The sequence below is a fragment of the Balaenoptera physalus genome (genome assembly GCF_965194825.1).
Source record: "Balaenoptera physalus genome assembly, chromosome: 5".
NCBI lineage: Eukaryota > Metazoa > Chordata > Mammalia > Artiodactyla > Balaenopteridae > Balaenoptera > Balaenoptera physalus.
This window is the reverse complement of record NC_138884.1, coordinates 110,303,567-110,328,801: the sequence shown is the minus strand read 5'-3', so window position 1 is coordinate 110,328,801 and position 25,235 is coordinate 110,303,567. Positions and strand designations below refer to the sequence as shown.

The 25,235-nt window shown below is 39.3% G+C and overlaps 1 long non-coding RNA gene across 1 annotated transcript in view; it reads left to right on the top strand.

Moving 5' to 3' along the window:
- Positions 1 to 25,235, top strand: part of LOC309660922 — a 986,598-nt gene that overhangs the window by 681,911 nt on the left and 279,452 nt on the right. The gene's annotated exons all lie outside the window — the stretch shown is intronic.

The window sequence follows — 25,235 nt, the reverse complement described above, 5'->3', positions numbered from 1 at the left end:
AAACTCTGCAAGCCAGAAGGGAGTGTCAAGACATATTTAGAGTGATGAAGGAGAAAAACCTACAACCAAGATTACTCTACCCAGCAAGGATCACATTCAGATTTGAAAGAGAAATTAAAAGTTTCACAGGCAAGAAAAAGCTGAGAGAGTTCAGCACCACCAAACCAGCTTTACAACAAATGATAAAGGAACTTCTCTAGGCAGGAAACATAAGAGAAGGAAAACACCTACAATAACAAACCCAAAACATTTAAGAAAATGGGAATAGGAACATACATACCGATAATTACCTTAAATGTAAATGTATTAAATGCTCCCACCAAAAGACACAGACTGGCTGAAAGGATACAAAAACGAGACCCATATATATGCTGTCTACAAGAGACTCACTTCAGACCTAGGGACACATACAGACTGAAAGTGTGGGGATGGAAAAAGATATTCCATGCAAATGGAAATCAAAAGAAAGCTGGAGTAGCAATTCTTATATCAGACAAAATAGACTTTAAAACAAAGACTATTAAAAGAGACAAAGAAGGGCACTACATAATGATCAAGGGATCAATCCAAGAAGAAGATATAACACTTGTAAATATTTATGCACCCAACATAGGAGCACCTCAATACATAAGGCAAATACTAAGAGCCATAAAAGGGGAAATAACAGTAACACAATCATAGTAGGGGACTTTAACACGCCACTTTCACAAATGGACAGATCACCCAAAATGAAAATAAATACGGAAATGCAAGCTTTAAATGATACATTATACAAGATGGACTTAATTGATACTTATTGGACATTTCATCCAAAAACAACAGAATACACATTCTTCTCAAATGCTCATGGAACATTCTCCAGGATAGATCATATCTTGGGTCACAAATCAAGCCTTGGTAAATATGAGAAAATGGAAATTGTGTCAAGTATCTTTTCCAACTACAACACTATGAGACTAGATATCAATTACAGGAAAAAATCTGTAAGAAATACAAACACATGGAGGCTAAACAACATACTACTTAATAACCAAGAGGTCACTGAAGAAATCAAAGAAGAAATCAAAAAATACCTAGAAACAAATGACAATGAAAACACAATGACCCAAAACCTATGGGATGCAGCAAAAGCAGTTCTAAGAGGGAAGTTTATAGCAATACAATCCTACCTTAGGAAAGAAGAAACATCTCAAATAAACAACCTAACCTTACACCTAAAGCAATTAGAGAAAGAAAAACAAAAAACCCCAAAGTTAGCAGAAGAAAAGAAATCATAAATATCAGATCAGAAATAAATGAAAAAGAAATGAAGGAAATGAGAGCAAAGATCAATAAAACTAAAAGCTGGTTCTTTGAGAAGATAAACAAAATTGATAAACCATTAGCCAGACTCATCAAGAAAAAAAGAGAGAAGACTCAAATCAGTAGAACTAGAAATGAAAAAGGAGAAGTAACAACTGACACTGCAGAAATACAAAGGATCATGAGAGATTACTACAAGCAACTCTATGTCAATAAAATGGACAACCTGGAAGAAATGGACAAATTCTTAGAAGTGCACAACCTTCCAAGACTCAACCAGGAAGAAGTAGAAAATATGAACAGGCCAATCACAAGCACTGAAATTGAAACTGTGATTAAAAATTTTCCAACAAACAAAAGCCAAGGACCAGATGGCTTCACAGGAGAATTCTGTCAAACATTTAGAGAATACCTAACAATGGTCCTTCTCAAAGTCTTCCAAAATATAGCAGAGGGAGGAACACTCCCAAACTCATTCTACGAGGCCACCATCACTCTGATACCAAAACCAGACAAAGATGTCACAAAGAAAGAAAACTACAGGCCAATATCACTGATGAACATAGATGTAAAAATCCTCAACAAAATAGTAGCAAACAGAATCCAGCAGCACACTAAAAGGATCATACACTATGATCAAGTGGGGTTTATCATAGGAATGCAAGGATTCTTCAATATATGCAAAACAATCAACGTGATACACCATAATAACAAAATAAAGAGAAAAACCACATTATCATCTCAATAGATGCAGAGAAAGCTTTCGACAAAATTCAACACCCATTTATTGTAAAAACCCTCCAGAAAGTAAGCATAGAGGGAGGGTTCCTCAACATAATAAAGGTCATATATGACAAACCCACAGCCAACATCGTCCTCAATGTTGAAAAACTGAAACCATTTCCACTAAGATCAGGAACAAGACAAGGTTGCCCACTCTCACAACTATTATTCAACATAGTTTTGGAAGTTTTAGCCACAGCAATCAGAGAAGAAAAAGAAATAAAAGGAATCCAAATCAGAAAAGAAGTAAAGCTGTCACTGTTTGCAGATGACATGATACTATACATAGAGAATCCTAAAGATGCTACCAGAAAACTACTAGAGCTAATCGATAAATTTGATAAAGTAACAGAATACAAAATTAATGCACAGAAATCTCTTGCATTCCTATACACTAATGATGAAAAACCTAAAAGTGAAATTAAGAAAACACTTCCATTTACCATTGCAACAAAAAGAATAAAATATCTAGGAATAAACCTACCTAAGGAGACAAAAGACCTGTATGCAGAAAATTATAAGACACTGATGAAAGAAATTAAAGATGATACAAACAGGTGGAGAGATATACCATGTTCTTGGATTGGAAGAATCAACATTGTGAAAATGACTCTGCTACCCAAAGCAATCTACAGATACAATGCAATCCCTATCAAACTACCAATGGCATTTTTCACAGAACTAGAGCAAAAAATTTCACAATTTGTATGGAAACACAAAAGACCCTGAATACCCAAAGCAATCTTGAGAAAGAAAAATGGAGCTGGAGGAATCAGGCTTCCTGTCTTCAGATTATACTACAAAGCTACAGTAATCAAGACAGTATGGTACTGGAACAAAATCAGAAATATAGATCAATGGAACAGGATAGAAAGCCCAGAGATACACCCACACACATATGGTCACCTTATCTTTGATAAAGGAGGCAAGCATATACAGTGGAGGAAAGACAGCCTCTTCAATAAGTGGTGCTGGGAAAACTGGACAGCCACATGTAAAAGAATGAAATTAGAACACTCCCTAACACCATACACAAAAATAAACTCAAAATGGATTAAAGACCTAAATGTAAGGCCAGACATCTTCAAACTCTTAGAGGAAAACATAGGCAGAACACTCTATGACATAAATCACAGCAAGATCCTTTTTGACCCACCTCCTATAGAAATGGAAATAAAAACAAAAGTAAACAAATGGGACCTAATGAAACTTAAAAGCTTTTGCACAGCAAACGAAACCATAAACAAGACGAAAATACAACCCTCAGAATGGGATAAGATATTTGCAAATGAAGTAAGGATTAATCTCCAAAACATACAAGCAACTCATGCAGCTCAATATCAAAAAACCAAACAACCTAATCCAAAAATGGGAAGAAGACCTAAATAGACATTTCTCCAAAGAAGATATACAGATTGTCAACAAACACAAGAAAGAATGCTCAATATCATTAATCATTAGAGAAATGCAAATCAAAACTACAATGAGATATCATGTCACACCAGTCAGAATGGACATCATCAAAAAATCTACAAACAATAAATACTGGAGAGGGTATGGAGTAAAGGGAACTCTCTTGCACTGTTGGTGGGAATGCAAATTGATACAGCCACTATGGAGTACAGTATGGAGGTTCCTTAAAAAACTGAAAATAGAACTACCATACGACCCAGCAATCCCACTACTGGGCATATACCCTGAGAAAACCATAATTCAAAAAAAGTCATGTCCCCAAATATTCACTGCAGCTCTATTTACAATAGCCAGGACATGGAAGCAACCTAAGTGTCCATCAACAGATGAATGGATAAAGAAGATGTGGCACATATATACAATGGAATATTACTCAGCCATACAAAGCAATGAAACTGAGTTATTTGTAGTGAGGTGGATTGACCTAGAGACTGCCATACAGAGTGAAGTAAGTCAGAAAGAGAAAAACAAATATTGTATGCTAACACCTATATATGGAATCTAAAAAAAAAAAAAAAAGAAAAAATAATGTCAGAAGAACCTAGGGGCAAGATGGGAATAAAGATGCAGACCTACTAGACATGGACTTGAGGATACTGGGAGGGGGAAGGGTAAGCTGAGACAAAGTGAGAGAGTGGCATGGACATATATACACTACCAAACATAAAACAGTTAGCTAGTGGGAAGCAGCCGCATAGCACAGGAAGATCAGCTCGGTGCTTTGTGACCACCTAGAGGAGTGGGATAGGGAGGGAGGGAGATGCAAGAGGGAAGAGATATAGGGACACATGTATATGTATAACTGATTCACTTTGTTATAAAGCAGAAACTAACACACCATTGTAAAACAATTATACTCTAATAAAGATGTTAAAAAAAAAAAAAGAGTTAGGTGAAGACCCTACTTTAGTGGGTTTATGATAGAGAAACTGACATAACCTAGAAAATGTCAGGGCCACTTATGTCTTCGTTTCCTATTCTGCTGTGTTATACCTCCCCTATAGCAATGAATGCTTAACTTTCCAAAAAGGAAAAGGGAATGTAATTCTATTTAAGAGTAATAACTCAAATATTACTCTACTTCACCACGATCAAGGTCCTGACATAGTTTGAGTCCTCATGTAGTCCATTGTTGAACCACATTGTTTGTCCATGGCCACTCCTTCACCCCTACACACAGTCAGGTTCAAAATACCAGCCACAAAGAGGAGATCAAGACAAACAAGAGACACTAGAGAATCAAGAGATGACTAGGGCAGAACACAACCCACTAATGGCATGTGGGCAACGTTTTCTTTTACTCCAGAGCCGACCGCAAATGAACATGTCCTAAGCTTCATTGTCCTTATCTATACGAAGCAGACAGCACTCTCCATTTATAAAGACTGCAGGTAAGGGATGTTAGTCCTTAGCAAGTGCATATACATAGTTAATGCACGATAAATAACAGCCATTATTTTTTCAAAAAGAGAAAAAAGTCACATTAAAAAAAATTAAGCATCCAAAATGGTGAAATAAGGTATTCCAGTGATCCCATATATTTCCCAAGCAAGTTAGTAAGAATTTGCAAAATCTTCTCCCAATTGCCCCATATCCCATATCCAGTGCCTGCTCTTAGTCTCACAAACAACCCCCTCCATACACTCTTCCCTGTATCTTCCTCCCAAAGCTAATTAGTATCATGCCTTGCTTCTTTTATAATTCTCTCTCCATGTTACCCATTATTCAGATTATCTACAAGAAAATAACAATGAACAGGAAAGAGGAGGGGCTCTGACTGAACAGGATTGGAGTCCTCTCCCTTCCTCCAGCACCTGCAGCTCTCTCCTCTCAAGCTTTGCCTATCTCACAGGCCCAGCAAGCAAGCAGGCTTAGGCACTCTCCCTAGAGGGTGAGGATGAGAGTACAGAAAGTTAAAATTCCCATTAGGGGTGGGAGGGAAGGAATGTGGAGAAAGGCTGGGGGTCCCTCACATGTTATTTGATCCTACTCTCATCACACTGGTGCTGGAAGGGCAAAATCTCCATAGGGTGTAGATACCAGGTCTTGGGCTCTGTTAACAACCTTGCACTAGAGTTACTTATTTTTCAGAATGGTCCTTGTTGCTTCCTCCTCCCCATCCTCCTCCTCCTAAATGATTCACCTAAGGGACCTCAACTTATATTTGATGAAACTGTGCTCTTTTGAAATCCTCTCCTACATCTTAGTGTGACATGCGTTTTACTTTGCCCTGCATTTATTTGTGGGTTATTATGGAGTCTACTGAGATGGAAAATATACTGGAGATCTTACTTCACATGTTCAAGACTTTGACATTTTTAATGGGCTTTCCCATTATCTCCATCTCCTCTTCCTACCCCACCTCTTCCTATTCCTCCCCCTCCCCCTCCTCCTTTTCTTCCTCTCTTCCATTGAAACCTGCTACATGTCTAATAAAAATAAAATTTGGGTGTTTTTCTTTCTTTCTTTATTTTTGGAAACCCAATCATTATCTTTACTCTCATTGAGACCTTATTTTCGAGGACTATTTTTACAAAGTGACTTTTACGGGCAATATTCTGTGCAACAGAGATTTTTCAGTCACTGTGGTAGAATCCAGAATATTGGGTTTCAAAGGTGGAATTGCTAGGGAAAGTGTGTAGGCCTAGCTGCTGCTGTTATCCTGACCTTATAAACCCTCTTGCAGGTGCCTGTCTCTTTGGCCATCTCAAATTGCCACAGGAAGAGGTGATGACAGTTTGGTTTCACCCAGTCCCTTGAGTTATGAGTAATTTTGCTAGACTCTTGTCATTTTCTGGCAGTTCTCATGAAGCTGTGCTGAATTTGCAAACAAAGGCAAAAGGCAAACAATGGTCTAAGCTGCTCTGAGATTGCCTCATTAAATTGCAGCCTGCTGGAAGCTTTCTGCTTATAGCAATGAACACATCTGAGCCTACGATGATGTCACCATCTAAAACCCTGTTCACATTGCTTGGAATGATAGAGCTGTCCCATGTGCAACTAAGCAAAAAAAATTTAATTCATTAAACATGTAAGGAAGGAAAAAGGAAAGAAAAGAAAACTGCCCCAGTTTTCAGGAAAGCTAATTTTCAGCTCTCCTGCTGCTATATCAGCCTTGTCACCAATGAGCAGTTTACCTGAGTTTTTCAAGACTCAGTTTAACCTTCTGGAACTTGGGTACACTGACACCCTTTCTGTTTGGGGAATCCACTGAGTCCTGCACATGTCTCCTGTTCAGAGATGGAGTTGTGTGACATGTTCTCCATAATCTTTTTAATTTCAGAAGTAGTATGCATTTGTGAGGTTATGGGAAAGCCCTTTAAAAACGGCAAAGTCCTGAACATGTGAAGTAAGGTCCCCAGGGTATTCTTCATCTCAGTAGCCTTCATCATAACCCACAAACAAAAGCAGGGCAAAGTAAAACAAACGTCAGACTAAGATGTAGGAGACAATCTCAAAAGAATACAGTTTCATTAAATGTAAGTTGAGATCCCTTAGGTCAGCGGTCCCCAACATTTTTGGCACTATAGACAGCGCAGGGGTGGGGGGGGGGTGGATTTTTCGGGCGGTAATGCAAGCGATGGGGAGAGGAAGATGAAGCTTTGCCCACTTGCCCATCGCTCACCTCCTGCTGTGTGGCCCAGTTCCTAACAGGCCACAGACCTGTAGCAGTCCGCAGCCCCAGAGGTTGGGGACCTTGGCCTTAGGTGAATCATTTAGTCTCTGAGATTCAGTGTCCTCATACATAAATTATGATGAAATGGACCAATCTGTTATCCTCACAAGGTTACTGGGAGATTACAAGAGACTATTTTTATTTTAGTCTTATTATTTATTTTAGATAATAAATGTATTAAAAATTATTTTAAATAGATCATTTAAGAAAACCTGAAGTCTATGGAATTAGTTGTCCCAAGGGAAAAAGTGTCTCGTTATTGAAGAATCTTTCCCAAACACTATCTGGATTCATAGCCCTCTAAATTGAGTTAAGCCTGTGCTCAATCTACTCATCTATAAAATGAGGTAATAAGACCTAACCCACAGGGTTAAATGTGAGGCTTAATACAATAAAACAATGGAGAATGTGTCTGGCATATCATATTTAATTAATAAACACTTGTTTCCTTTACATTTTTTAACTCTTCTATGGCATGGAATTCCATGTGATTGTAGACATAAAAAAATGATATTAAGATCAACATTTTTGACAAACAGCAGCAATAACAGCCAAAGAAGGAAGTATCCAGTCTCTAAGTTCTTGAATTCCAGAGGGAGTCCAACCTCCTAGAGAGGCGTGAACCAAGCCTCACCCAGGGCAGGGACCCTGTGCACAGCAGCCTCCGTCTTGACCTGTTTGATCGTAACTTCTGAAGGAGACCTGGGCTTCCAGGGTGGAGAGAGTTGTGGCAAAAGCATCATCACCAGCAACACCAAGAAGCTGCCTGAGCAGCGGTGCCCTCCTCTCCCTGGATTGTGCCCTCCCTGAAGATTACCCTTTGATCTTTCATTCTGCCCTTCTCTAAAGGACAGAAGATCCTTTCTATGAAGATACTAGCGAGTCACAAATTGGCCATCTCAAAACCTTCCTATGAAGCAAAAGAAAGTAGAAACTCACCCCTCCTTTCTCTCCTGAGGAGAGGTGCCCATACCCCATGTCTTTCTACAGAACAGAAAGTGGAGCTGCCTCTCCCAGGCCAGGAGGATGCACTTTCCCTATTTAAGCAGAGAGAGAGAAGTTACCCCATGCCAACTCAAGTAGACCCCTGGCCCAGAACAAAGCTAGCCTGTTCGGTGACCAGATGCCACTCCACACCCAAAACATGAGGTCCATCCCAGCCAGACACAGTACTTCCAATGGAGCTGAACCCTCAGGGGGAAGCCCACTGGCTGAACAGTACCCCTTCCCCTGAAACCTCCCCCAGATAATCTGAACTAGATATGCCTTCCTGACCTGTGGCAAGTGGCATGTGAGGCTGGCAGCTTGTCCCAGACTGGCCTCTCCCACCTTCATCCTCCATGTCCTTCTATGGACCAGATGTTCCTATTGCTGCTGCTGATGATGCTGAACAAACCGTCTCATAGAAATTATGAGAGAAAGTGCCCTGAGGCCAGGTTTATGATAAGACTGAAGCTCAATGGTGGTGCTGGTAGTGGTGACTCTCCCCTTGAGGAAGCATCCTCTTGCCTCCAGCCACAGCCTCCCACTCGACATTTCCTAGGGCCCCAGTTAACCTTTTTTTCTAATGGGTTCCCATACTGATCAATGTCAGGACAATTGATTCCTGAGATACACCCTATGTTTACAGCCACTAGGGCACCGATCCCAATCAGCGGTAGATGCAGGCTCTCAGCCAGCCAGAGAAAGAGAGAGTTGCTGCTGTCAAGGGCACCACCACAGCTGCTATGAAAGGCTGAGACTATGCCCTCGATCATCTGTAGCAGACTCTAAGGCCCCCAGCACTTCTATTTCCATCCACACTCCCAGCCCCTGAGACGTATTACTTCAAGTATGACCACAACATGTTGACCTTTGACTCCAGCTGAGTCAATCCTAACCTCATGGATGAGCTTTGTGGCAAGCAAATTGTTCTCACCAAATATAAAGAAATTCTGGGTTGATCAGAAACATAACTACTCACTGTGATGACTAGCTCCTTCCAGAGCAACTCTGCTTTGCTGAGGTGGAGAAAGCAGCCTTCATTGATGACCTGCATTGTCCCCAAAGTGACCTCAAAGTCACCTTGTCTTGTTCTCTGTGCTAAGCAAAGTTCTAGAGATGAATGGGAAACTGATCCAATAACCCCACTGTCTGAGAAATGTGATTTGGTGGCCAGAGATCTGGACATGACAGTGGGCAAGGGGAACAGGGGCCAACTCAGGGAACACCTGTCACTCCCACCCCATAACCTAGGAAGAGTGATTCATACACAGAGATGTGGGGTCAGACAGAGGGGAATCCCACCTCATATCATCCACCTCCTCAAATACTCACTACAATAAATCATTCTTGGAAAAACCATTAGGCTTTAAAAGATATGCTGTACTATGTATTTTTGGAGAGCATTTGGAGAGAAATAGCTAGAAAAATGTCTTATTGGTACAGCAAAACAAGGTTTTATTTACTATGAAATGTGTGTCTAAACATTGAGGTCTTCAAATATCATGCTATGATTTCTAACATCTCTCTCTTGAAAACGGCACTTTCCAGTAGATCTTTGTCACTGTGGTCCCATTTAGCCAGTGAGCACTTCTTTTTAGCCAAGGTTGGTAACAGAACTGGAATGAAGAAGCCACAGCTACAACCTTAGCTCTCAGTGAAAATGACCTTAAAGACAAAGCTCCAGGCAGCATGATGACTTTCCTCTCAGTAAACATTTTTACAGATTATGTTTTATACATTCCACTCTTCACAGTCATTGCAGGGAACACTGAACCTGTGTCTATTTCACTCCAGATTATTCAAAGACTATTATGGTTGCTTACTGATGGATTAAACAAGAGGTCTTGGTTTTCTAAAAGGAAGAAAAGAGCAATTTAGTGTGAGTTCTTTGCTCCCTGCTCTATCCACACTTTTCTTATTTACCTTTGAGGACAATAAGAAAATCAAGTTAGACAGCTAGACCCAAACTGTGAATCCTATGTAACAGCATATCTCAGCCTTGAGTCTAGAGAATAGGGATATAGTTCTTGGAGGAAAATTAGAATCTTTTCCCTGGGAGCTATTAATTCAATATACAAATTGTTATAATAAAATTGAGGTTATATTGTTGACTAAAATTTCCCTACTACACATGAAAATTCTTCTACTACTAAGAGAATAGGGGTTGGGTTTATTTGTACTTATAACTTGTATTTGTAACATAAAGTGGGTACACATATTAAGTAAATTATTAAGCAATGAAAATCAGTGACTGAGTACAGAGTACCCCATGAGGACAGCTAAATCAGAAACTAGAAAATCATGACCTTAGTGCTCAAGCCATGGAAGCATCAAAAGCTTTAGTTCAGTATATAAAACGTATCTATGCATGTGTGATTTAGATAGAAACATGGGAAAATTCAGAAGAAAAGTAACCAATAACATATGTCAAATTTCAATATGCCACAGTGTTTGTATAAGAAACATGCTTTAAAACTTTAGTCAAAAATTACCCACTCATGTATTTCCAATGTCTTTGCATATGTTTGTGTGAGCCAAACTAATTTCAGATTTTGTGTTGTAGTATTTAAATCCCAAATACAAGAATGTGTTCATATACTGATGTATTGGGTCTGAAAATATAATATATGGTATATATTTTTTTAAAAAAAGAGTGAAAGGAACACCACAAAGGGAATCAGTTGAAGTAATGCGAGTTAAGAATGCAGAGGGCATCTCAAGGAAGGAACACAAAGTTGGGATCAGACCAAATTCACCTAGTATCCCAGTGCCATTACTTATAAATGGCATGATCTTGGTAAGTTTACTTACGATTTCTAAAATTAGTCTCTTTGAGATTCAGTCAATTTCCTCATTCGAAAAATGGTAGTAATAGAGGTGATTGTCAGGATAAGTTGAGATATGTTTACTTCTTTTAATACAAATTAATAATATATAATAAGTTTGAAGAGATACAGGTTTACCTCAGAGATATTCAGTTCCAGACTGCCACAATAAAGCGAGAATCACAATAAAGCAAGCCACATGAAATTTTTTTAGTTTCCAAGTGCATACAAAAGTTATGTTTACACTATACTATAGTCTATTAAGTGTGCAATAGCATTATGTCTAAAAAAAAGTGTAGATACCTTAATTAAAAAATACTTTATGGTGAAAAAATGCTAACCAGCGTCTGAGCCTTCAGCAAGCTGTAATCTTTTTTGCAATAGTAACATCAAAGATCACTGATCACAGATTACCATAACAAATATAATAATAATGAAAAACTTTGAATTATTGAAAGAATTACCAAAATGTTACACAGACACGTGAAGTGAGCAAATGCTATTGGAAAAATGGTGCCCATAGACTTGTTCAACCAAGGGTTGCCACAAACCTTCCATTTGTAAAAAATGCAATGTCTGTGAAGTGTGATAAAGTGAAGCACAATAAAATAAGGTACGGATGTATTAATTTTATCTTTACTATTTATCCCACCTATTGAACAGCAACTATTTGTCAGGTGCTATGATAGATCCTTGACATATAATCCTTTCTTTACTTCTCTGATAGTAGCCATTTTCCTCTCCCAAGCTATTTTCAATAGGATCATACACATACGTTGACTTAAACTATAGATGACCAACTTGCCTTAATTTGCCCAGAACTTTCCAATTTTACACTGAAAGTCCTATGTTCCTAGAAACCCCTCCTTCCCAGGCAAACCAGGATAGTTGGCATATTAGTTGTCTAGGGCTGCCATAACAAAATACCACAGACTGGGTTGCTTAAACAATAGGAATTTATTTTCTCACAGTTCTGGAAGCCAGAACACCAAGATCAAGGTGTTGATAGGTTTGGTTTCTTCTGAGGCCTCACTCCATGGCTTGCAGATGGTCACCCTCTCACCGTACCCTCATATGACATTTCCTCTGTATGTGTACATCCCTGGTGGTTCTCTGTGGGTCCAAATTCCCTCTTCTTATAAGGACACCCATCAGATTGAATTAAGGACCCACTCTAAGGACCTGATTTTAACTTAATCACTGCTTTAAAGGCCTTATCTCCAGATATGGTCACATTCTGAGGTGTTGGATTTATGCCTTCAACATATGAACTTTGGGGAGACACAATTTAGCCCATAACAGTTTGTTACCTTAGTTAAGCTTCATACAGTGTCTGTTATTCAACAAACATTCTTTAAGCAGTTACTTTGAGCCAGGACATGTGCTTAATTATTCCACCCAACATCTGAAGTCAACCATCCACGCAGCTCCTATTCTCATTACCCCATGATAAATGAGGATGTTGGTGCTTGAAAAAAAAGTAGAAAATAAAATGACCATTATTTTCATGGAGGCCTGAGGGTTACATGTGAATTGTTGAATCACTTTAGGGGGTGACATCTTTGACCATATGAGAGAAAAAATCATAGATATGTTGACAACCAAGAAGTCAATTTTGTTTAGATTGGACCATTGGAAATAAATGATACTTTATCATTTTGACCTACACAAACAGAAATTTCACCTATTTCATAGAGCAGAGTCTTCTTGCAATGAATATCTCAGTTCACAATAATTCTGCCTCCTCTGGGGATAGCCCTCACATGTCAGTGGCCATGTTACTACTTAAATGACAGTCCGCTAATGGCCATATTTGATGGATGAAGGGTATGCACTTAATCCAGTCTGATCCACTTAGATATCCAATGAAGGGCAGGGAGGCACAAAGAGACAGGAAGTCATAAAGCAGAGTCAGGTTAATGACAGGCTTCCAGGTAGAAGATTCAAGTGTCTCAGCTGTTCCAAGTTAGAATCTCCCTGGTTACTTTCCTTACCAAGTTGTTGACACCCTCTCCTATTCCACCAGATACTTGAACATCCTTCCAAATATTTGCTTTTTTTCTTAAACTAACCAGGGTCACGTTTTATCACTCAAAATAAAATGACATAAATAAAAACAGATCTGTACTAATATAGGCGTCCTGCTTGAGTTCTCTGAACTTAAGAATCCCTTATGCTTGGCCACCATTGTATCACAGTACTAGTAAAGTCCTAGTCAAAGAAGGGGAGTTTAATAAACATTGAAAGGATAGAGAAATAAATGAATGAGTGAAGAAATAAAATATATTTAAATAAATTATATGCAAAATTTTGTTCTCACTTTTTTATCTTCACTTGGGAGACAAAAGATGCATGGTCTTTAGTTGATTCTAAAATCAGTTTCTGTCCCAAGAAATTTGGCAAACTCTCACTTAGAAAGTAATCAGAAGAGTATGGGATCAAGTGTCCCGAAATCATTTGCTAATAACCTCAGACATAGGAGGTATTGTGAACCTAGCCTTACCCTTGAAAGCCCCAGCACAGAAAGCTGGGAAAAATAAAGGCTTGAGCATATCTGAACAAATTAGAACTCTGGCTTCTTCTAACATCCCTTCTCACAAGTATTTGGCCTTCCAAATGTCCAATGAAACATGTCTGTCTTTTGGCATTTCTTTAAAAAGCCAGTCTTGACAATGACTGATGAGAGGGCCCAATAAAATAAATGTTTTCCCATATAAATTTGAAACCATCTGAGACAGAGTTAGAAATAAGGTCAAGGGAAATGAAAATCTTTTCTCAGCGACAATTAAAAGTTGTTTAGGTGAATGTGGCTAACTGTGAAAGTACAGTGCCTAATAACATTAGGATGACCCTCCCATACAGACACAAGCAGTCCTTGCTGGGGATGAGGTCTTTACCAGACTTCTTGCAGGGCCTCTGGTGCACCACAAGACACACGCTCTATTGATGGACAGATTCCTAAAAGGAGGGAAGAGAAAAGGACTGAGTTGAAACTAACAATGGGAAAAATTATGGAGAGTGGAAAGGGAACAGGAAGTTCATGTGAATGTGTTTCCCCCCACTTGGAAACAATAAGTACGGGAAAAGAAAGTTCCTCATTAAAATAGTCTTACTGCTGTGTTGATATTTTTTGAGGGATAAAGAGGTATGGTATAGAGAGGATGTGAAGGCTTTAAAAAAAAGTAGATCTAGAATCAAGTTATAACCATGCCACTTAAATCTTTGGTAAGTTACCTGACCTCTCTGAGTAGAGATTCTACATCTGTAGAAGCAATCAGTCTACACCCTTACACAGATTATGACAACATAACATGAGTATAACAAATGTGCTGAACATTTTTCCTGGCACAGTATTCAAATAAAATCCTTGAAAAATAAAAAGAAAATAATGAGGTTATAGTATCAGAAAGCCTATAACATAGCAGGGAGAAAAATGGGAGCTCAGTGCCTGAATCAAAGTTACTGTTAATGGCAGGAACATGTAATAAGAATTTATTATGTGCCAGGCAATATATTGCACAATTTATATTCCTTGTCTTATTTAAAAGAGATACTAACCATAGGGTATGAGTAGTGATATGCGCCCCTTTACACAGAAATGAAAACTAAGGACTGAAATGGCTACATAACTTAAGGTCAGTCGAGTGGGTAAGCAAGAAATTCAAACCCATGTTGTCTGGGTTCAAAGACTGTATCTTTAACTATGACGGCATATTATCTCCCCATACTCAATGAGGAAATAAAAGATGCGTAAATGAATGGGACGGAGGACCCTCCAGGAAGCAATGGGTCATCGATTTCAGCTCAGGCACTAAGGACCTTGATCATCTTCATATTCTTGCCCAAGGCAGACTCTGTGTTTCCACATGAAAGTTTCCTTTCCTCTTTGACCCTGGCAAGGCTACACCTGCAATGATGGATTAAACTTTGAACATTGAAAGAACTCAACAAACAGCCCCAAGAATAACAGTTCAGGTGAGTAGAAAGACTGATTCATAACAGGAATTTTAAAAAGGAATGAGTTTCAAAGATAATTCAAATCTTGGCCAAGTGACAAGAAAAAGAAGACCTGATTGTTATCTGTGCATATTTAAGAGCCTGGAAAAGAAGAATGACTGGAATGTATAATATTAGTTTCTTTTTTTTTCTTTACTTTTTTTTAAAGTTACATTTAAGAAGCTAAGGTAAATCCAGGAAAGAGACCACAGAGGGACTAGACTTCGAAAAATGCCTTTAAATATTTAGGGCTGGACCCAGAGCTAAGATTTGGCAAATCTCTCACAGAGAAAAGAATAATGATTCAAAGGCTGGGGAAATATCCCTCAGTTTCCTCTTAAGGATTTTGTCATGTTCAAAGTGGATAAAGAAGGCTAAGTCCTAAGTCAATAGCAGGCTTATGTAAGTAGTACACTGTTGGCAGGGGTGAGAAAAAGAGAACAGCTAAGACATCCTGAAAGTTATTCTGTTTCCTCCAAGGGAACAGGTTTAAGTGACAGAAAACTGACATTGAGTATAATACCCAGTTCAAGTAAACTATTATGAATTCATTATTATGGGAAATCAGGGAAATTTGAAGATAAATGCTTCCCATGGGTGTATCTGGGAAAAGGGGAATGGAAAACCTCTAGCAAATAGATCAACATAGATTTAAGTGTCTATATAATGTTTGACATCATATTATTTGTTCAAGAATAATAATGATCATTTTGTTGAAATTTGATTTCTACCCAGTGAAGTGGGAAACACATAAAAAAATCTCTGCAGAAAGGCAAAGCAACATGCTCAGCTCTGTGGAGTTGTTTTTGTTTTCTAATCCTGTCATTATCAACTTGGTTGCTTATCAGCTAATTTTCAGGAAACTAAACACTATAGTTGGGTTCTAAATTTGAAGGGCAGTTTTGATACTGAATTTCTGTGTAGTAGATTGTATTATTTTGCTTAAATATTCACTGATCTTAATCTCGCCCACCCATACAAGGCCCTTTCTTAGTGCCTTCTTTTAGGAGGAACAAAATTGGGGAAGAAAGCATTGTTTCTTGGGGGATACACTCAAATATATATTACATTGCTTTTAATGGGTCATTAGGTAAAAACTCATAACTCCAGAAGGTAATTCAGAAGCACTTCCAACAACTACTTGTATTTTTACTTAGGATACTATGAAACAATACCAAAATATTAGCATTTACTGATGCCTCATCTCCCAATTGGTGACATTTTTCTTCTTAAAAACTGCCAATGATTTAAGCAGGATTTCTATCCCCAAATATTAGGAAGTGTTTTTTTGGGGGGAGGGGCGAGGTTTATCATCCATAGGCAAACACATGTGCATCACCTGGTCACTTATTCTAATTCTTGAGGTGACAACTCCCTAACTCAATTTACTTCTGAGTTAACAGTTGGTGATGAAATTCAGTTACAGTTGCTTCTTTCTCACTTAAAGCACTGATATTTGGACTTTTGATAGTTCCTAACAGAAGTAATACAAACCATAAGGCAAGTGAAACTTCTCAAGTTACAGTATAAGATGCAGAGATACCCCATCTCTTATAAAAATTCTCAGGGGAATGTATTAGACATTTGTGTTCCTATGGTATTCACATCCCAAGACAGACTCCCACATGGTATTCATGAATAAGGAAAGAAAATGTATCTTGATAAATGCCCAAGAAGCAGAATTATCCAAACACCTTCTAGCATCCTTTATGAATAAGAATAACTGATCATCAATGTAAACCAACAAAGTTACATTCAAATGTTAATTTTATAAATAATGCTTATTGTATCATTTAGAAAGAAGTAGGTTATGCTGCCATAACAAATAACCCCCAAATTTCAGTGGTTTAAAGCAATAAAATAGTTGTTTGTTGTCCAGGAACCATTGTAGATTGGCAAGGATAGGATCCTCCTCTGTTTCTGATATAGTTAGAATGCAGGGTTGGATAAAGTCTCACCATGTAGAAGATCACCTTGCACCATAGCACAGAAAAGGGCAATAAGGAGAATCACATCCCAGATAGTAAATTCTTCTGCCCAGAGGAGACATGTGTATTTTATTGACCTAGATAAGTGGTCTGATCATGTCTAAACTTGAGTGCATGGAGGAACTAAAATCTGACCATGTGCTCAGAGGAAGAGAACTGGAAATACTAGTGAGCAGAATTTGTATCCTACTTACAAAAAGAGTGTTATTCAATCGTTTGAGGGAAGCTATAGAGCTCTCTTCAGTGTAAAACTCATGAGGTTTATGACAATCTTCCATTTAATTGCAGACTGTTTTGTTGGCTCTCCATTTATCTATTGCTATTTATTTATCTTTTTAACAAATTAAGCATCTCCTTAATTCCGATTCTATATGAGACTTCATAGATTTAAATATAAGATTTCTGCTCTCTATTTGCTCGATTTTTTAGGTAAGCTCAGGCTTCTCTAAAAACAAAATATATCCAACTCAGACAGGAGAAAAGCTAATCTGGGCAGGCTTTCTGAGGGACGTAACATTAGAGCAAACTTTCATAGCATGAGGAGGTGTTACAAAAGCACCTGGATGGAGAAGTGACAGAAGCATCTGTATTCCAGTCCAGAAAAATATGTTCCAGATAGCTGTTGTAGGCAGATTCTTGGGAGGTATTAATTAAAAGCTCACACTTTTTGTCTCAAGTAAAACTTGAAAACATGAGAAAAATTGCAAGGCTGTATTTACTATTTTAGAGGTCAGGGATTCAGATTTGTTACAAATGTGCACAAGGAAGCAAGAGATGGTAAGCATTCATCACTAAACTGCATATCTGAAAGGATGGTGGATGGGTGGATGGTGTCTTGCAGAAGGTTTTGATATGCACAGAGGTTTCACCAAGGAATGTGAACCAAATCCATCTAAAGAACTTAGAGGTTGCCCTGAGGCCTTAAAAGAACTTTCTCCTGTTTTCAATACCTCCTGCTTTCCCTGAAACCACTGTCAGAATGTTGAAAAGCCAGACTGCATTTGCAGAAAGAAAGAAAATATAGATAGTTGAGAGTGTAAGGAAGTCAGTTGGATAAGGATTTATTTGAATAATTATTATTTTATGTTATAATTATCTGAACACTGGTCTGTCTCCTTTTTTCCTGTAAGACCACTGCCCTATTTGAATAAGAGATGAGTACTTCAGCGTGCCACTAAGCACCAATGTATCTTTTCACCACCGAGGACTTGAAACTTTGTTGAGAATACGTGGAAAGCAGTCAAAAGAATATGGCTTTTAGAGACTTTCTAATTTTGAACCCAAGCACCATGAGAGCATATTATTTATCATTGCTGAATTCTTATTTCCTCAACTGTACAATGGAACCAATAACTACAGCAGAAATGTGGGAGGGTTAAATTAGATTAATCAAAGCAGAATATTCCACATCAATAACAATCTCCTCAGTATTACATTGACATTATCTTTTACTGAACTCCTATAGAGGGAATACTTGGTTCCATCTAATTTAATATGCCATTATATACACTCAGCAACATGCCATCTAACAAAGAATTTCATGGTGTTTTACAATTGACAGAATCTTGCATGCATTATCTTATATTCATGACCTTGACCCTTACCACTCTGTGAACAAGCTGTTGTCATCATCACATCCATTCACAGTTGCACAAACATGCCAAGTCATAATGATTATAAGTGACAGAGTAGGATTCATCAGAAAACCTGGAATTCAGCTTGAATTCTGACAAAAGCTGCTGCCTGATCTTAGAAAACTCACTGGCTTTTGAGTCTCTATTTTTTCATCTCTAAAATAGGTATAATTATGATTTAACTATATCATACAGTTGGTGAGAATATTAAGCAATATAAAATATAAAGCAATTGCTCAAGGTATATTGGTTCTCTTCCTTGAAATCTTGTATTTTGCTCTGTAGTCTACTCTAAAGTCTATTATCTTTTTTATGCTATTGTCTGTTTTATCAAACTTGATGGACCAAGGAAAGGACTGTCCAAGAAATAAAATGTGATCACAGGAAATGTATATTTACACATTGTGCCTACATCTATATGTATATATATGTATATATATTTAATATAGTTATATAAAATAGTTCACATACATTTGTATATAAATTACATAGCAGTATTCATATTAGTATTAATACAAATATAATAATATTCATATTATTAGTTAGGATGATTATAAAATTTACCATGATACAGATTATATATAACAATATGAATTATGGATATAGAATGCATATTTGGATACGGACATTTTGATATACTATGTTAAGTATATAGTATGCACAAGATGTGCCTATATTTTGTATACTTATCAGGACATTTTGGCATAGCTGGACTACAACAGGGCAACAGGGCATAGGTTATATATGCAAAAAAATAAGCATGACTACTGCACTAACACTGGAATTGAATATTGCTGAAGGGAGGGGATACAAACATCATTCGTCCCTACTCCCAGGCACACACACACATACACACAGAAACACGCACACACAGCCCACCACAAAAACCAACAGTATTTATCTGTAAACAAAGGTTTACTTGAATGCAGAAAGGCTTCCTAAGATAAACAGAACCAATGTCCAGAGCCTTATCTGACCAAATGGCAGCTCATTTGGCCACCTATCGTGCTGAAGCCTCTGAGGTCCAGATTTCTGCAATGATGACTACGGGCACTTCTGGTGGGTAGAATAATGACCCCCAAAGTTATCTATGTACTAATGCCAAATGCCTGTGAATAAGTTACCTTATATGGAAAAAAAGATCTGGTAGATGTGATTAAGAATCTTGGGATGCAATGATTATCCTGGGTTCCTTAGATGGGCCCAGTGTAATGACAAGGGTCCTTATAAGTGAAAGAGGGAAGCAGGAGAGTCAGAGTCAGAGTGATGTGGACTCAAGCCAAAGAACGTGCACAACTCTAGAAACTAGAAAAGTCAAGGCACAGACTCTCCTTTAAAGCGTCCAGAAGAAACACAGTTCTCCTAACACCTTGATTTTAATCCCATAAGACCCATTACAGACATCTGATCATGGGGATTTTAAGGCAATAAATGTATGTTGTTTTAAGCCACTCATTGTGTCAATATGTTACAACAGCAACAGGAAACTAATACAGTGCTCTCTCCCTCTGGCACCAGTGTTGCTTGGACAGAGTCTCACTGTCGCAGGGATTACTCTCAGAAAGTGCTCCATTTATGCTTTGGTCTAAACCAAAGTGTGTTAAAGCTTCCCTGGCCTTTTGTGGCCTAGAAAATTACTGCCTATTGCCCCCAATATTTCACTCATTGTGAGTGTGTGCATCCCACAGATGTCTGTTTCACTCCTAGCTCACTGTTTCTAGGTCTGCAACATGAACCTTTGGGGAAAATAGGCTGGAGACAATCTGCATAACAGACACCGTGTTACAAGAATAATCAGCCTCTCTTCTCCTGTCCCATTTGGGCCCACAGACCACATCTATTTGTCCAATACCATATCACCAGTAGTGTCTGACTCATGGTGAAACTTAATACATATTTGTAGACTGACAGCCTAATCCTGGGCCAGCCTTCTGCAAATACACACCATCTTCCCTAAATTCCTCCTAACACCACCAAGGGCTTGCTCCTTGCCTCAACCACTACCCCTCCAGGCTACTCCTATACAAGACATAAGAACGTGGACTTATCTTTCAAGCATCCTAAACTAAGCATGTTGTGGGATGAATTATGTCCCTACAAAAGATGAAGTCCTAACCCCAGGTACCTGTGAATGTGACCTTATTTGGAAATAGGATCTTTACATAATACAAGAAATCAATTCAATATGAGGTCATATTGGATCACAGTAGGCCTTAATCCAATGACTGGTGTCTTACAAGAAGAGGGAAATTTGGATCCAGATGTAAAGGGAAGGCAACATTGTGAAGGAAGTCAGAGGCAAAGATTGGAGTTATGCTGCCACAAGCCAAGGAATGCCAAGGACTGTCAGAAACCACTGAAGAGGAGAGGGGGCAAGATGGCAGAAGAGTAAGACACGGAGATCACCTTCCTTCCCACAGATACATTAGAAATACATCTACACGTGGAACTGCTCCTACAGAACACCTACTGAACGCTGGCAGAAGACGTCAGACCTCCCAAAAGGCAAGAAACTCCCCTCGTACTTGGGTAGGGCAAAAGAAAAAAGAAATAACGGAGACCAAAGAATAGGGACGGGACCTGCACCAGTGGGAGGGAGCTGTGAAGGAGGAAAGGTTTCCACACACTAGGAAGCCCCTTCGCGGGCAGAGACTGTAGGTGGCAGAGGGGGAAAGCTTCAGGGCCGCGGAGGAGAGCGCAGCCACAGGGGTGCGGAGGGCAAAGCGGAGAGATTCCCGCACAGAGGAGCGGCACCGACCAGCACTCACCAGCCCCAGAGGCTTGTCTGCTCACCCGCCGGGGCGGGTGGGGCTGGGAGCTGAGGTTCGGGCTTCGGTCGGATCGCAGGGAGAGGACTGGGGTTGGCGGCGTGAACACAGCCTGAAGGGGCTAGTGCACCACAGCTAGCCGGGATGGAGTCCGGGAAAAGGTCTGGAGCTGCCGAAGAGGCAAGAGACTTTTTCTTACCTCTTTGTTTCCTGGTGCGTGAGGAGAGGGGATTCAGAGCACCGCCTAAATGAGCTCCAGAGATGGGCGCGAGCCGCGCCGATCAGCGCGGACCCCAGAGACGGGCATGAGACGCTGAGGCTGCTGCTGCCGCCACCAAAAACCCTGTGTGCGAGCACAGGTCACTCTCCACACCGCCCCTCCCGGGAGCCGGTGCAGCCTGCCACGGCCAGGCTCCTGTGATCCGGGGACAACTTCCCTGGGAGAACGCACAGCGCGCCTAGGGCTGCTGCAACGTCACGACGCCTCTGACGCCGCAGGCTCGCCCCGCCTCCTCCGTACCCCTCCCTCCCCCCGGCCTGCGTGAGCCAGAGCCCCCGAAGCAGCTGCTCTTTTAACCCCATCCTGTCTGGGCGGGGAACAGACGCCCTCAGGCGACCTACACGCAGAGGCGGGTCCAAATCCAAAGCTGAATCCCGGGAGCTGTGCGAACAAAGAAGAGAAAGGGAAATTTCTCCCAGCAGGCTCAGAAGCAGTGGATTAAAACTCCACAAACAACTTGATGTGCCTGCATCTGTTGAAAACCTGAACAGACAACGAATCATCCCAAATTCAGGACGTGGACTTGGGAGCAGGATATATTAATTTTTCCCCTTTTCCTTTTTTTGTGAGTGTATATGTGTATGCTTCTGGGTGAGATTTTGTCTGTATAGCTTTGCTTTATAATAGCTTTATTTAATTTTACTTTATTTTATCCTCTTTCTTTCTATTTTTTCTCCCTTTTACTCTGAGCCGTGTGGATGAAAGGCTCTTGGTGCTCCAGCCAGGCATCAGGGCTGTGCCTCTGAGGTGGGAGAGCCAACTTCAGGACACTGGTCCACAAGAGACCTCCCAGCTCCACGTAATACCAAATAGCAAAAATCTCTCAGAGATCTCCATCTCAACATCAAGACCCAGCTTCACTCAACGACCAGCAAGCTACAGTGCTGGACATCCTATGCCAAACAACTAGCAAGACAGGAACACAGCCCCATCCATTAGCAGAGAGGCTGCCTAAAATCATAATAAGGCCACAGACACCCCAAAACACACCACCAGACATGGACATGCCCACCAGAAAGACAAGATCCAGCCTCATCCACCAGAACACAGACACTTGTCCCCTCCACCAGGAAGCCTACACAACCCACTGAACCAACCTTAGCCACTGGGGACAGATACCAAAAACAACGGGAACTATGAACCTGCAGCCTGTGAAAAGGAGACCCCAAACACAGTAACATAAGCAAAATGAGATGACAGAAAAACACACAGCAGATGAAGGAGCAGGGTCAAAACACACCAGACCTAACAAATGAAGAGGAAATAGGTAGTCTACCTGAAAAAGAATTCAGAATAATGATAGTAAGGATGATCCAACATCTTGGAAAAAGAATAGACAAAATGCAAGAAACATTTAACAAGGACGTAGAAGAACTAAAGAGGAACCAAGTAATGATAAAAAACACAATAAATGAAATTAAAAATACTCTAGATGGGATCAATAGCAGAATAACTGAGGCAGAAGAACGGATAAGTGACCTGGAAGATAAACTGGTGGAAATAACTACTGCAGAGCAGAATAAAGAAAAAAGAATGAAAGGAACGGAGTACAGTCTCAGAGACCTCTGGGACAACATTAAACACACCAACATTCGAATTATAGGGGTCCCAGAAGAAGAAGAGAAAAAGAAAGGGACTGAGAAAATATTTGAAGAGATTATAGTTGAAAACTTCCCTAATATGGGAAAGGAAATAGTTAATCAAGTCCTGGAAGCACAGAGAGTCCCATACAGGATAAACCCAAGGAGAAACATGCCAAGACACATATTAATCAAACTGTCAAAAATTAAATATAAGGAAAACATATTAAAGGCAGCAAGGGAAAAACAACAAATAACACACAAGGGAATCCCCATAAGGTTAACAGCTGGTCTTTCAGCAGAAACCCTGCAAGCCAGAAGGGAGTGGCAGGATATACTTAAAGTGATGAAGGAGAAAAACCTACAACCAAGATTACTCTACCCAGCAAGGATCTCATTCAGATTTGATGGAGAAATTAAAACCTTTACAGACAAGCAAAAGCTGAGAGAGTTCAGCACCACCAAACCAGCTTTACAACAAATGCTAAGGAACTTCTATAGGCAAGAAACATAAGAGAAGGAAAACACCTACAATAACAAACCCAAAACATTTAAGAAAATGGGAATAGGAACATACATACCGATAATCACCTTAAATGTAAATGGATTAAATGCTCCCACCAAAAGACACAGACTGGCTGAATGGATACAAAAACAAGACCCATATACATGCTGTCTACAAGAAACCCACTTCAGACCTAGGGACACATACAGACTGAAAGTGAGGGAATGGAAAAAGATATTCCATGCAAATGGAAATCAAAGGAAAGCTGGAGTAGCAATTCTCATATCAGACAAAATAGACTTTAAAATAAAGACTATTACAAGAGACAAAGAAGGACACTATATAATGATCAAGGGATCGATCCAAGAGGAAGGTATAACAATTGTAAATATTTATGCACTCAACATAGGAGCACCTCAATACATAAGGCAAATACTAACAGCCATAAAAGAGGAAATCGACAGCAACACAATCATAGTAGGGGACTTTAACACCCCACTTTCACCAATGGACAGATCATCCAAAATGAAAATAAATAAGGAAACACAAGCTTTAAATGATACATTAAACAAGATGGACTTAATTGATATTTATAGGACATTCCACCCAAAAACAAAAGAATACACATTTTTCTCAAGTGCTCATGGAACATTCTCCAGGATAGATCATATCTTGGGTCACAAATCAAGCCTTGGTAAATTTAAGAAAATTGAAATTGTATTAAGTATCTTTTCAGACCACAACGTTATGAGACTAGATATCAATTACAGGAAAATATCTGTAAAAAATACAAACACATGGAGGCTACACAATACACTACTTAATAACGAAGTGATCACTGAAGGAATCAAAGGGGAAATCAAAAAATACCTAGAAACAAATGACAATGGAGACACAACGACCCAAAACCTATGGGATGCAGCAAAAGCAGTGCGAAGAGGGAAGTTTATAGCAATACAAGCCTACATCAAGAAACAGGAAACATCTCAAATAAACAACCTAACCTTGCACCTAAAGCAATTAGAGAAAGAAGAACAAAAAACCCCCAAAGTTAGCAGAAGGAAAGAAATCATAAAGATCAGATCAGAAATAAATGAAAAAGAAATGAAGGAGACAATAGCGAAGATCAATAAAACTAAAAGCTGGTTCTTTCAGAAGATAAACAAAATTGATAAACCATTACCCAGACTCATCAAGACAAAAAGGGAGAAGACTCAAATCAATAGAATTAGAAATGAAAAAGGAGAATTAACCACTGACACTGCAGAAATACAAATGATCAAGAGAGATTACTACAAGCAACTCTATGCCAATAAAATGGACAACCTGGAAGAAATGGACAAATTCTTAGAAATGCACAACCTGCTGAGACTGAACCAGGAAGAAATAGAAAATATGAACAGACCAATCACAAGCACTGAAATTGAAACTGTGATTAAAA